This window comes from Zingiber officinale, chromosome 1A, assembly GCF_018446385.1.
Source record: "Zingiber officinale cultivar Zhangliang chromosome 1A, Zo_v1.1, whole genome shotgun sequence".
Lineage (NCBI taxonomy): Eukaryota > Viridiplantae > Streptophyta > Magnoliopsida > Zingiberales > Zingiberaceae > Zingiber > Zingiber officinale.
In genome coordinates, this window is record NC_055987.1 from 39,105,215 (window position 1) to 39,118,500 (window position 13,286).

Genomic DNA, 13,286 nt, shown 5'->3' on the forward strand with positions numbered 1-13,286 from the left:
AAAGTTAGTGTAAAGTGTGATCAAACATATCATTGGACCTTTAAAGATCAATCCCTTTGCTTTCTTACTCAAGGACCACCTCAATAAGTTTTGTAGGAACTTCAGAAGAGCCACAAGGTTTTCCATTGTCCTAACTCTTATTTCCCCAGCAGAATATTTAATTATTTATTGTAGTTACAGCTGCATTTTTATTGCTTACTTAATACAGCTTTATGTTTACTGTCACATCACAATGTTTGGCTTCTATATGGTTAGATTTATGGAACTAGTAAAGCTCAAAACCAAGAACTTGAAACCGCTAAACCTTCTCCTTGTTACAACAAAGCTTAGTACAATCCACAATCTACTGGTCAAAATACATAGGCACCAGCAACACAACAATAACGTAGCTACAATTCAACTAAACATGGCGAAGCTATTAATTCAAAAAAACAACAAGCTTCAGTGGCAATGGCAGACCCAATATGAGCTCCATACCATAATCAGCCTAACATTTCCGGACAAACCGAAAGATCAGAATGATGTTTGAACAAGAACTAGCTAGAACTTACCAAACGAGACGATGAATCAAAAAACTAGTTCATTGGAGAAGATCCACAAAGAAACAAATAAGATTGAGAATTCCACATACCAATTGGAAATCCCTGGGCACTCGACAAGTGTTGTGGGGATTCGAGAGTCGGATTCGACTCCCGGATGACAAAATGTTCGAGGATTCGATTGCAGGCGCGAAAGATGAGGACAAAGATTAGGGTTAAAAGTTTGTCGTTGGTATTGCTTCACTCGACGTGTCACCCAAATCGTTAACGTGCAATAACTATATATATATAATATTAGAAATTTTCACAAATGCTCGATCGCTCGATCGCTTAACACTCGGTCACTCCACTAAACTCAACTGTTCGATTGCTTAGCACTCAATCGCTCGATCGTTGAGCTGCTCAATCACTCTACACTCAATCACTCAATTGTTCAGCACTCAATCACTCGATCACTCAGCACTCGACTACTTGGTCGCTCTATAATCAACTCTTTGATCGCTTTACACTTGACTGCTCTGCACTTAATTGCTCGGTCACTCTATACTTAGTCACTCTGCACTTAGTCACCTTGCACTTGACCACTCGCCCACCTTACACTCGACCTCTCTGCACTCAACCTCTATGCGCTCGGCCGCTCTGCACTCATCCGTTCAACCGCTTTACACTCAGTCGCTCAGCACTCAATCACTCTATACTCGACCACTCTACACTCGACTGCTTTGTTGCTCTGCATTCAACTGCTATGCACTCATCCGCTCAGTCAGTCTACACTCGGCTATTCTACAATTTACACTTAGCACCGGATAGAAATTAGTTCTCGTTGATAGTCTGAGATTATCTGTTCAAGTCATCTCGATAGATAATTTGAATTTGATTTGATGTAATTTATCTACATTAGATTATTAATAATTTGCACCTAGAAATTTAATTTAATAATTGTACTATTACAAAATTTCAGATTAATTATTAAATTTTAGAAACTTTTAATATTTATTTATAATTTTAGTAAATCTTAGCTGAATTTTATAATAAATCTAACATAGTATCACAAAATGATTTATTTTCTGAAAAAATATTTTAATCAGATAATTTTATAAAAAAAAACATTTGTCAGGTATGCTAAATTTATTATAAGATTGAAAGTTAATAAAATTGTTCTATTAACTTTTAAAATATTTAAGGATTTCAAAAAGTACCTCAAAAATTATTATAAGATTGAAAGTTAATAAAATTGTTCTAGTAACTTTTATAATATTTAAGGATTTTAAAAATGTACATTAACATTCTTATTTTATTCTGATATATATATATATATATATATATATATATATATATATATATATATATATATATATATATATATATATATATATATATATATATATATAGAGAGAGAGAGAGAGAGAGAGAGAGGGGGGGGAGAGAGAGAGAGAGAGAGAGAGGACTTCATCAAGATCAAAACTTAATTTTTTTAATTCTTCTCTTATCTGCATGCAATAACTTTTCTCTCTTTTCTCTTAAATTAAAATAAAAATCACTTTTCTCTCTTTCATTATTATATGTAACAATCACTATGGTATTGATGCTACAACGTTATATATATATATATATATATATATATATATATATATATATATATATATATATACTTTTAATATATTGTCCACCTTACGTCGCACACTCCGTGTGCACTTGGGAGTAATTGATTTTCTTTTCTTTTTTTTTGTTTATTTTTTTAATCTCTCAGATATCTCAATCAAATTTTGCCCTTGAGAATTAGGGATTGGGTTATAGTATTAAGTATAAAAAATTTTCAAATCGAAAATAAAATTTAGGTGCACACAAGGTGTGGGGTGTAAGGTAGGAAGGATATCACCTTTATGTGAGCAATCGTGGGTGATGTCTGACGTGGACGATCTAACATAATCGAAATCTAATTTTTTTAATCCTTCTCTCATCTACATGCAACAACTCTCTTCTCTATCCTTTGATTTGCATGCAAGGTGATGCTGGTTTCTATAAATCAACACTAAGATGGTGTTGATTTCTATAAACTAGCATCAAGATGATACTGACACCACCAAACCAACACCTTCCACCTTGGTGTTGGTTTTTACAAACCAACACCACCTTGGTGTTGGCACCACCTTAGTGTGGCACCACTAAACTAACATCATCCACCTTGATGTTGGTTTGTAGAAATCAATACCAAAGTGGTGCTAATTTTTACAAATCAAGACCAATGTGCCCAGCACTAGCATGTTGATGCAGGTCTTTAAAAACTAACACCACCTTGGTATGAGTTTGTAGAAACCAGGACCAAGGTGGTGCTAATTTGTACAAATCAACACCAAGATGGATGATGCTAGTTTGGTGGTGCTAACACCACCTTGGTGCTAGTTTTTACAAATCATCACCATCCACTTTGGTGTTGGTTTGGTGGTACCAACACCATCTTGGTGTTGATTAGTAGAAATTAGCACCATATTGCATGCAATCAAAGGAGAGAGAAGAGAATTATTGCATGTAGATGAGAGAGAGATTCAAAAAATTGAATTTTGACCGTGGATATGCTGCTCACCTTATGCTATACACCTAGTGTATTTTTTTTCATTTCCTAAACTCTAAATACTCTTAAACCCTAAGCTTTAAAAAAATACACCAGGTGTGCACGAGTAAGCAACATAAGATGGGCAACACACCAAAGTCTTATGTATAGAGAGAGAGGATGTTATGTTGCTCACGACAAGATGAGATTTGACTTTTCTCTAGATGACCAAAGATGTTCCTTAACATTATCAAATGGATAGAAATTGTAGCCATGTCAACACCTCTACAGGTGACCGAGAAGGCTCCAGGCAACCAGAGGAGTCCTATATAAGGAGTTTTGAGATAGCTTGAAAATCACTCTTCTACATAGAATTCACTCTTGTTCTTGTGCTCTAAGTGCTCTTTCTCCTTCTATGCTATGACATGCTACGACTTGCACTTCATTTTGATGGACAACACTTAGAGTAACATTTTCATTTTTATTGTGTTGCCTAATTTTATTATTATGTCTAATTTTTAGATTCTTTTTCTGTAAGGTTACCTAGGAGAAATTAGAAATAAGAATTATATTTTATAACTGTTATGTTGGATCGAGTCACACGTGAGAGGAGGGGGTGAATCACGTGATTTTAAAAAATTTGTATTTTTCGTCTTTAAAACAAAGTATGCAGCGACAAAGAAGTAGACAAAAACGGCAAAAAACATGAACACAAGTTTTTTTATTTAGTTCAGAGCATTCAACGACTCCTACTCCAAGACCAAGGTCTCACGGACTTATCGATGGGTAATTCACTAAAATACCTCTTCCGATACTTTGAAAGAGGGAATTGAGTACAAAGAAATTTGGTACAAGTACAACACACTACACTTATCCTTTTGCAATAATTAAGTATACAAATGAAGTTTACCAAACACTCTTTCAAAGATGGTCAGCTTGAGCTCAGTGTTTGGACAACTTCTTAGCAGTAGATGAGTGTAGCAGCGTCACAGCAAAGTTGTAGCAGGAAATCAGAGCATTCGAAAGTCCAATCGGAAGCGCAGATATTCGTATAAGTGAGTTGATTCATGGCTTGGGCGAGAACTCCCTTTATTGAGCATGGAAGGCACCTTCAAAGGCCTTGAAGGCACCTCCAATGTAGCAAGTCTGATCCCGAATAGTCTGATCCTTATCTTTGATGAAATTTGAACTTTATCCTGCAGAAGGCACCTTCCATGCACTGAAGACACCTTCTATGAACAGTTCCAAGGCGTTTTTCAATGCTTGAAAGTACCTTCCATGAAGGCTCCTTCCATCTCCCAGAAGGCACCTCGGGCACTATTCACCCGAGGCTTTTCGTGATCTTCTTGCCCTGCAAAATTTGTTAGTCTGATAAACCAAATAATAATCTACAAGATAAGTGTTAACATAATAATATTGAGTAGTAATTAGATCTTGTCTTCCTGAGACCAGGATCTAGTCAAGGTCTCAGTTTAGGGATCTAAAATGGATCGAAATTGAACTGATACCTACTGTCCCTCAACCGGAACGCGTCCTCACCGAGTCACTTTCTTTTAGTAACTTACCTTTACTTACCAACTAGCAGTCAGTTGACTAGCCTCTTGACCAACCAGGTTTTCATGCCAGTTGTCAGGTTCGCAGACTCAATTGAACTTCTGCCGATCGTCAGGTCCGGCAGATTCGACAAGACTTTCCGCTAGATATTAGGTCGGCCTATTGACCTATCTAGATTTCGGACCAGCTATCTATTTCCGCAGACCTAACTAGATTTTAGCTTGATATCATGTCCTCCAGACCCGTCAACTCCTGCACACTTGGTTAAGCAATTAGATCACAATAATACCTAACTTAACTCACTTGTCATTCATCAAAATCTGAATTAGAACGGTACCAACAATCTCTCCCTTTTTAATAAAGTGACAACCTAGGTTAAAGTTAGGAAAAATATGCAAAAATATATATAAAATGATTTAAGATAAGTTTAAAGTAAGGTAATTAGTTTTATTCTCTTGATCATTTTTAGGATTAAGTTCTTCTAATTTTCTTAGATTTATAACTTAAACCCTCCCCCTCCTCCTTTGGCATTTATTAAAAAAATTATGCATACAAATAAAACAAAGAAAAAAAATTATAGAGTAAGCATGGAAGGTAGGCAGGGAAAGGTATGAGAAAAACAGTAGTAAATTTTTTTTGAGTCAGCTTAAAAAGAATACTAAGTTAATAAATGTATAAGTAAACTTTTTGAGTCACCTTAAAAGAATACTAAGTTAGTAAATGTAAACTTTTTGAGTAAGCTTAAAAAATTTGGTTGAGGAAAGGTTTAGACTTAGGAAGAGGTTTGAATAAAAAGCACAAAGTTAAAAATTGATAAGTAAGCTTAAAAACAATTTCTAACTTTCTAACATTAGAAAATTTTTGTCAAGATAGATTGCAAAATATTGTTCAAAAATGAGTAATTTGTTGCAAAATAAATTTTAGAGTATCAATTGTTGGTAGCTTTTTGAAACAGTTTTGTAAATTATCTTTCTAAAATTTTGTTAAAGATTTTTCAAGGAAAATTGTCCAAGTAAAACAATGTTCTAATTTTATAAAGGATAACCATTGTAAAACATTTTGATAAAACATTTCAAAATTTGGTAAAGTGTTTTCAAAAAATAGTTTTAAAAGTATTTTTCAAAACATTTTTAAGAAAATTTTGAAACACTATCACTTTTCAAGAAAAAAAAATAAGAGTAATTGTTTTTAAAGTAAATTTTGAAAGCAAGTTTTATGTGTATCTTGTACAAAATTAAGTAAAGTAATTTTTAACGCATATCATAATTGCTAATATATTTTACCAAGTTAGTATAAATTTGGAAACAAAAAAAAAATTCAAACACAATTTAAAGTAAGTTTGAAGTATCGTTAAACATCTTAGAAAATAGTAAGAAAATTTTTAAAAGTATTTTTCACAATATCCCCCCCCTCCCGCCCCCACGCCGCCACCGCTGCGAACCTAATATTATTTAAGGAAAATAATCATCTAGAAATTATTTTTAAATGTCTAAACGTTAGTTACTGACTATCAAAAGATAACAGTGTTCACTTGGTTAGTCAAGTTAAGTACATGTATCCAGTTAATATTTGACTAACATGAATTACTTAACCTGATCACTGTAATTTGGTATTTCTTGCCCAGACTTGTGTTGATGCATGGATATAAGTATCTTAAGTCCAGACAATTTGTCCATACATCTCACACCACTCTAAGTTTTGTGAATACACAATCATGGGAGACCTAGTGTGTTTGTGAGATACTCAAGTCCTATATCTATAGAATCATGCTTTCTATGGATTTGATCTAGTCTAAGACTAAAACTAATTTTAAAATACTAAGAAATAAGAATTTTTAGAAAGTGAAAGTAAGAAATTTTTCCTAGAATTTGTAAATTATTTGAAAATTATTTTGAAAATAGCAAGCCTAGTCTATGAAACATAATCCTAGATTATCCAAATAAAATGAAAAAAAGTGGATAACTATATATATCAAGTCAACCAACTATACAAAGTATTGCTCATCAGCTGGAGGAGGTGGGTGTTGGTTGGTCATAGGAAGATTGTACCGGATCCACTGTACAAAAATTTTGTACAAGTGTCGAATCTTTCCTAAACAACCTATTGTGTTCTTTAGAAATTAAATTAGGAATCGCAAACGGAACTTAACATTATTAATTCTAAATTTAATGTAACGACCACCCTTCTTACTACTACTCTCTAAGGGCGACCGTTACCTAACTCCTACCCTACTTACTAGTGTCACTTACGCTACTATTAGCGACACTTAGATTTATCACGGTTCAGAGAAATTCCTACCGAAAAATTTCGGCAGAGTCTCCCCTGTACCGGTGACCAAATCTACAATACACAAGATATATACACAGCCACATGCGGCTGGATCACAATTTATTCACAACCACGCAGTAATAAATCATATCATAATCAACAACTAATCTAGCAACATGAACTAAACTCAAGCTCCCAGAATGAAGCATAATAAGCTACAATGCACATCAAACTCAATCATAAACTCATAATTTCATAACAGAAATAAGGAAAATGAACTAGACATAAACTCTAAATAAATAAGTCTTGCTAGTCCCCTCTGGACCTCTCCATAGTTCAGTCACCACACACATCCATCACCACCACCACCCTGTCGCCTCCCTTCATATCTTAGCTTTTCCTTTATCTGCAGTAGGAGGAAAGAAGACAAGATCTATAAGCGAAAACGCTTAGTAAGTACTAATCTATCTCACAAAACTCGAAATGCATAAACGAAATGCATAAGTGCTGAAACTGAAATAATAAAGCTATCTGCATGTACTCATGGTATACAGAAAATGAACAGAATACAAATCATACTCAGTATCAAGCAGGATAACAAGAAACTAACAATGTAAACTTAGAATCAAAGAAAACTAACCATTCTTATTTATTCTAAGCTTGGAACTTACTTCATTTCTTGTATCCTTGTGTTAGAAATTAATCTTTTAATTTCTATCTTTTACTTTCTTCTTCTTTCTTTCTTCCTTCTTACTTAACTTTTCTTTTCTTAGGTTTTCTTTTCTTGGGCCCAGGCCTAGTACCAACTCAAGCGCGTTCCCTAATAGGTTGGGGTTGCGAGCCACCAATCCTAAAAGAGCAGACCTCGGTCTACCAGGGCCAAGACCTCGGAAATGGTCACCTGGATTTGTTTAACGACAAGCTCTTGGATGTCGGGTACTAGCCTCTTGCTTGACTTACTTGTTATCTTTTTTTAATTAGACCTTGGTCTTTTTCTTTACTCATACTTCTCATAATCCTTTATTAGAGCTTATTAGAATCATTTAGATATACCTAACAAGTGTAGGATTACAATTAACTAAGCATGCTATAAAAACAATACAAGGGAAACAAATCTAAACTCTCTCTAAGCATGATATAAAACAAAGCAACAGAAAAGCAAATCTGAACTTTCTAAACATGCTGTAAAACAAAGGAAAAGAAAGCACATCTGAACTTACTAATCATGCTCTAGAATAGAGCAAAAGAGAGCTAGTTTGAACTTTTAAAACATGTTGTGATAAAAGCAAAAAGGAAACTAATCCAACCTCACTAATCATGCTACAAAGTAGAGCAAAAAGAAAACTAATTTGATCTTGCTAATCATGCTACAAAATGGAGCAAAAGAAACTAATTTGAACTTTCTAAACATGATGTAAAGTAGGGCAAAATAAACCAACTTGGACTTACTAAACATGCTGTAAGATAGAGAAAAAGAAAGCTAACTCAAACTTTCTAAACATGCTATAAAATAGAGCAAAAGAAAGCTAATTCAAACTTTCTAAACATGCTGTAAAATAGAGCAAAAGAAAGCTAACTTGGACCTTCTAAACATGCGGTGATAAGAGCAAAAGAAGCAAATCTAATCTTACTAATCATGCTACAAAATAGAGCAGAAGAGAACTAATTTGAACTATCTAAACATGCTGTGATAAGAGCAAAAGAAGCAAATCTAATCTTACTAATCATACATCACGTATGTAAATATAGCATGCATTTCTAATTTTAAAGCATGCTGTATTACCAAAGCAACCTAAGGCAACTGAATGATATTGCTAACACTTACAACTAACATTTTTAATCTGTACTAAAGGAACGAATCAACATAATAGTACTAACATTCTCATAAACCCCTAAACAGATTAAATGGGGCACTTTACCATTCCATCTACCTACAAATTCTAAGGTTTCATAGCACAACCATGCTCCTTAGGCTATGCTGCAAGGAATAAAACAACTTAAACATGCTGTGATAGCAAAACTAAGCATACTGTGAAGTTCGAGCTATGGAAGTGAAACAAATTCAACTACTGCTCGTGCTTAAATCTACAGCAAAGAAATAACAATAAAATTCAATACTGCTCAGGCTTAAATCTGAGAATGGCGACTCAACAAGGAAGAAAACCCTAGCATATTCTTCTACTCGGCACTGTGAAATCCGGAAGAAAGGAAATCAAATCGAAGCTCGGAGCAACTCCTACCGCAGGTGAGTAGTACTTACTTGCTTTCTTGGACTTACAACCGAGAAGAAGGGAAGGAGGGCTTCTAGGGCTCGGGTAGCAGCTTTTCCGGCGTGTTCTCGGAGCTCTCGGGCTTCTCTCCGTCGGGAACAGCCACCGTGGATGAGGGACGGCTGGAATCAAGTCTCGCCGGCGTCGGAATCTCCAACCCTAGCTCGCTCTAGGTTTCCGCCGCAGCTTTGCGCCGTCGCGAGGGAGAAGAGCGAAGGAGATTAGGTTTTCGAGAGAAAAAGTTAGGTTTTTCTTAAAATCTCAAAACTTATTTCCTTTTATAAGTATTCGGATATAACCCAACTATACTATAACCTTATTTAACTCTATATGAGATTAACATAAATCTCTTATCCCAGCTGGTCAAGCCGGTTTGGCTTGGTTCAGTCCGACCCGAGGTCGCGGGTTTGAACCTCTCCAACGTTTTTTGCTTAAACTTCTTTGGTTTTGTAAAAATACTAAACGACCTCCAAAAATCACGCAAAAATACTCTAAAAATTTCTAAAAATCTCTAGAATATTTTAACAGTATTTTCAAACATTTTTATGGACGTTTGAAACTCAGAATAGGGAAAATTGGGGCGTTACATTTAACTTATCTGTTCTTAATGGTTTAGACATAGATCGCAAGCGGAACTTAACACTATTGATCCAAGTCCAACCTATGTTACAAAGTTAATTAAATATTTATTTCTAAAATAAGCTCCCAGGTCAAACATGGCGAGGCGCTAGGCCTTCTTGGGTATGGGATCATCCACCATTGCCCCGACAAAGCCTTTAATAGAAATTCAATATTTAATTTCCTAAAATAACATTAGGTTTAACCAAAAAGAACAATCGAATCATAAATTCAAAAAATAAAACAAAAACACAAATTCAAAACAAATTCGAAACTCTAGAATCATATGCCTCTTGTGTTTGATATTTCCAAAAATAACTATACAAAGAAAACTAGTATGATGCGGAAAATAATTACTAGTTATACCTTCCTTTGTAAGCAAATAACCTCTTGATCTTCTACCGTATTCCTCTTCTAATCTCGGACGTTGTGTGGGCAACTATCTTCCGAGACGAGAACCACCAAGCTCCTTCTTCTCCAAGCTAGATTCGGCCACCATCAATTCTCCAAGAGAAGTAGAGGTCCGACCACCACCACCAAGCTCCAAGGGATGCTAAAAACAAAGCCTCCTTTCTCTCCTTCTTCTCCTAGCTCTAGGGCCGGCCACACCAAGGAGGAAAAGAGACGAAGAAAAAGAATAGAGTTGTTCTAATGAAGGCACCTCTAACCCCTCTTTTATAATCCTTGGTCTTGGCAAATAAAGAAATTTAAATAAAAACTTCCTTATTCTTTTGCCATGAAAAGGAAAATTTTAATTAATTAAAATTAAAATCCTTTTCTTAATTAGAATGGCCGACCACCTTCTAATCCCAATCAAGGAAAGTTTTAATCAACACAAGAATTAAAACTTCCTAATTTGTTTCCGGAAATTTATAAAAAAAAAATTCCAATAATTTTTCCCTTCATGATGGTTTGTAAAAAGGAAATTTTATAAATTAAAATCTTTCTTTTAAACATGTGGATGATTTCCAAAAAGGAAAGTTATCTCTAAAAATTAAAATCTCCTTTCAACCTACAAATAAGGAAAGATATCAAATCTTTTCTTAATCTTTTGTAGAAACTTATAAAAGAAATATTTAATTTTTAAAGTCTCTTTTAAATCATGAACATGGTTAAAAAAGAAAAGTTTTCTCAAAATTAAAATCTACCTTTCAATCTACAAATAAGGAAAGATTTCAAATCTTTTCTTAATCTTTTGTAGAAAGCTATAAAAGGAAATATTTAAATTTTAAACTCTCTTTTAAAACCATGGAATCTACATAAGAAAAATTTATAAATAAAATCCCTTTTAATGTGATGTGGCTGGCCACATCATGCTTGGATTCCAAGCATTAGCCGGCCACCAACTTGGCTCAACCACTTGGTCTTGGCCGACCCTAGCTTGGGTTCCAAGCTAGCTTGGTCGACCCCCTTGGGTTGGGTAAGAAGTGGATATGTGGTGGGTATAAATCTCTATATACAAGAGGCTACGATAGTGACCGAGAGGAGGAATTGGTTTTGGTCTCCTGATGAAATTAAGCTCCCTGTGTTCGCCCCGAACACACAACTTAACTTCATCAATAATAATTCATACCACTAAAGAATTATTATTGAACTACTGCACCAATCCCAAATTACATTTTGTTGGACTCCTTCTTATTATGAGTGTGTTAGTCTCCCTGTGTTTAAGATGTCGAATGTCCACTAATTAATTGAGTTACTGACAACTCATTTTAATTAATATCTTATTCCAAGAGTAGTACCACTCAACCTTATCGTCATGTCGGACTAAGTCTACCTGCAGGGTTTAACATGACAATCTTTATGAGCTCCTCTTGGGGACATTATCAACCTAGATTACTAGGACAATTTCCTTCTATAATCAACAACACACACTATAAGTAATATCATTTCCCAACTTATCGGGCCTATTGATTTCGAGCTAAATCTCACCCTTTGATAAGTCAAAGAAATGAATACTAAATATATATACTTGTTATTATATTAGGATTAAGAGCACACACTTCCATAATAACTAAGGACTTGTTCTTTTATTAAGTCAGTATAAAAAGAACTTTCCTTAAATGGTCTTGCTCAATACACTTAGAGTGTACTATTGTAATTTATTAGTCAAGATAAACTAATACATAATTACACTATGACTATTTCAATGGTTTGTTCCTTTCCATCTTAGTCATGAGCTACTATTTATAATTTATAAAGAACCGATAACACGATCTTCTATGTGTGACACCACACACCGTGTTATCTACAATATAAATTAATTGAATGACTACACTCAGTATATATAAATGTAGATACTTGATCAATGTGATTCTTATTTCTAAATAAATGTTTATATAAAAGCTAAGCTTTTAGTATATATTCTAACAATCTCCTACTTATACTAAAAGACTATGCTGCCATAAATGTTGTCATACATCTGATTCCCAACCCTTCAACATGCACATCAAAAGCTCTTGCCTTAAGGACCTTAATGAAATGATCTACAGGTTATCACCTGATGTAATCTAGGCAGCAACAACTTCTCCTCGTTATACGATGTCTCGTATTGGGTGGTACTTGCACTCTATTGTGTTTACTTGCCTTATGGACTCGTGGTTCCTTCGAGTTTGCTACTGCACCACTTATTATTGTTGGTGCGGTTAGCACTAACGATTTAACCCATGTTTTGATGAATGACAAATCAGGTTAAGTTAGTTTGTTGTTGTCTAACACTTTGATCGAGTGTGCAGGAGAAGTCCAGACAGGTCGACGGGCTGACCGGATGTCTGGCACGAAGCCCAGCTAGGTCGACGGGCTGACCGGATAGCTGGCACGAAGTCCAAGCGGGTCGACGGGCTGACCGGACGCTTAAGCACGAAGTCCAGCTAGGTCGACGGGCTGACCGGATAGCTGGCACAAAGTCCAGACGGGTCGACGGGCTGACCGGATGTCTGGCAGGTAAGTAAGGTAAGTCACTGGAGGGGAGTGACTGCGAGGACACATTCCCGGGAAGGGAACATTAGACGTCGATCCGGCTTAGATCCATTTCGGATATCTAAGTCGAGATCGTGACTAGATTCCGGTCTCGGAAAGACGAAATCTAAGTCATACTCTTTTTGCTAATTCATACTCACTTTGCTTATCTATAAAACTGTGCTAACAATCTGTGTTGTAGGGTATATTTGCCTCGGACTAACCTCTTCTTGTAGGAGAAGGACTTTCTGGAGAAGAGGGGTCCGGGCGCCCGGAGGCAAGTTTTATCCAAGCCGAGTCGTCGCCACGTGGTGTTCGCTGATTAGACTTGCCACGTCGCACCAGGGCGCCCAGAAGGGATCCAAGCGCCCGGAGCAGCATATAAAAGAAGCCCCAGGGGTGGAGCTTCAGTATCAATTCAGAACTCTTAGATTGCTTGCTCTGCGCTCCAACGACGCTAACAAAGCTCCGACAACGCGCTCTTGTCCTTGTAGTTTTCCTTCTGTCGGTATAGCTTTGTTTTACTGT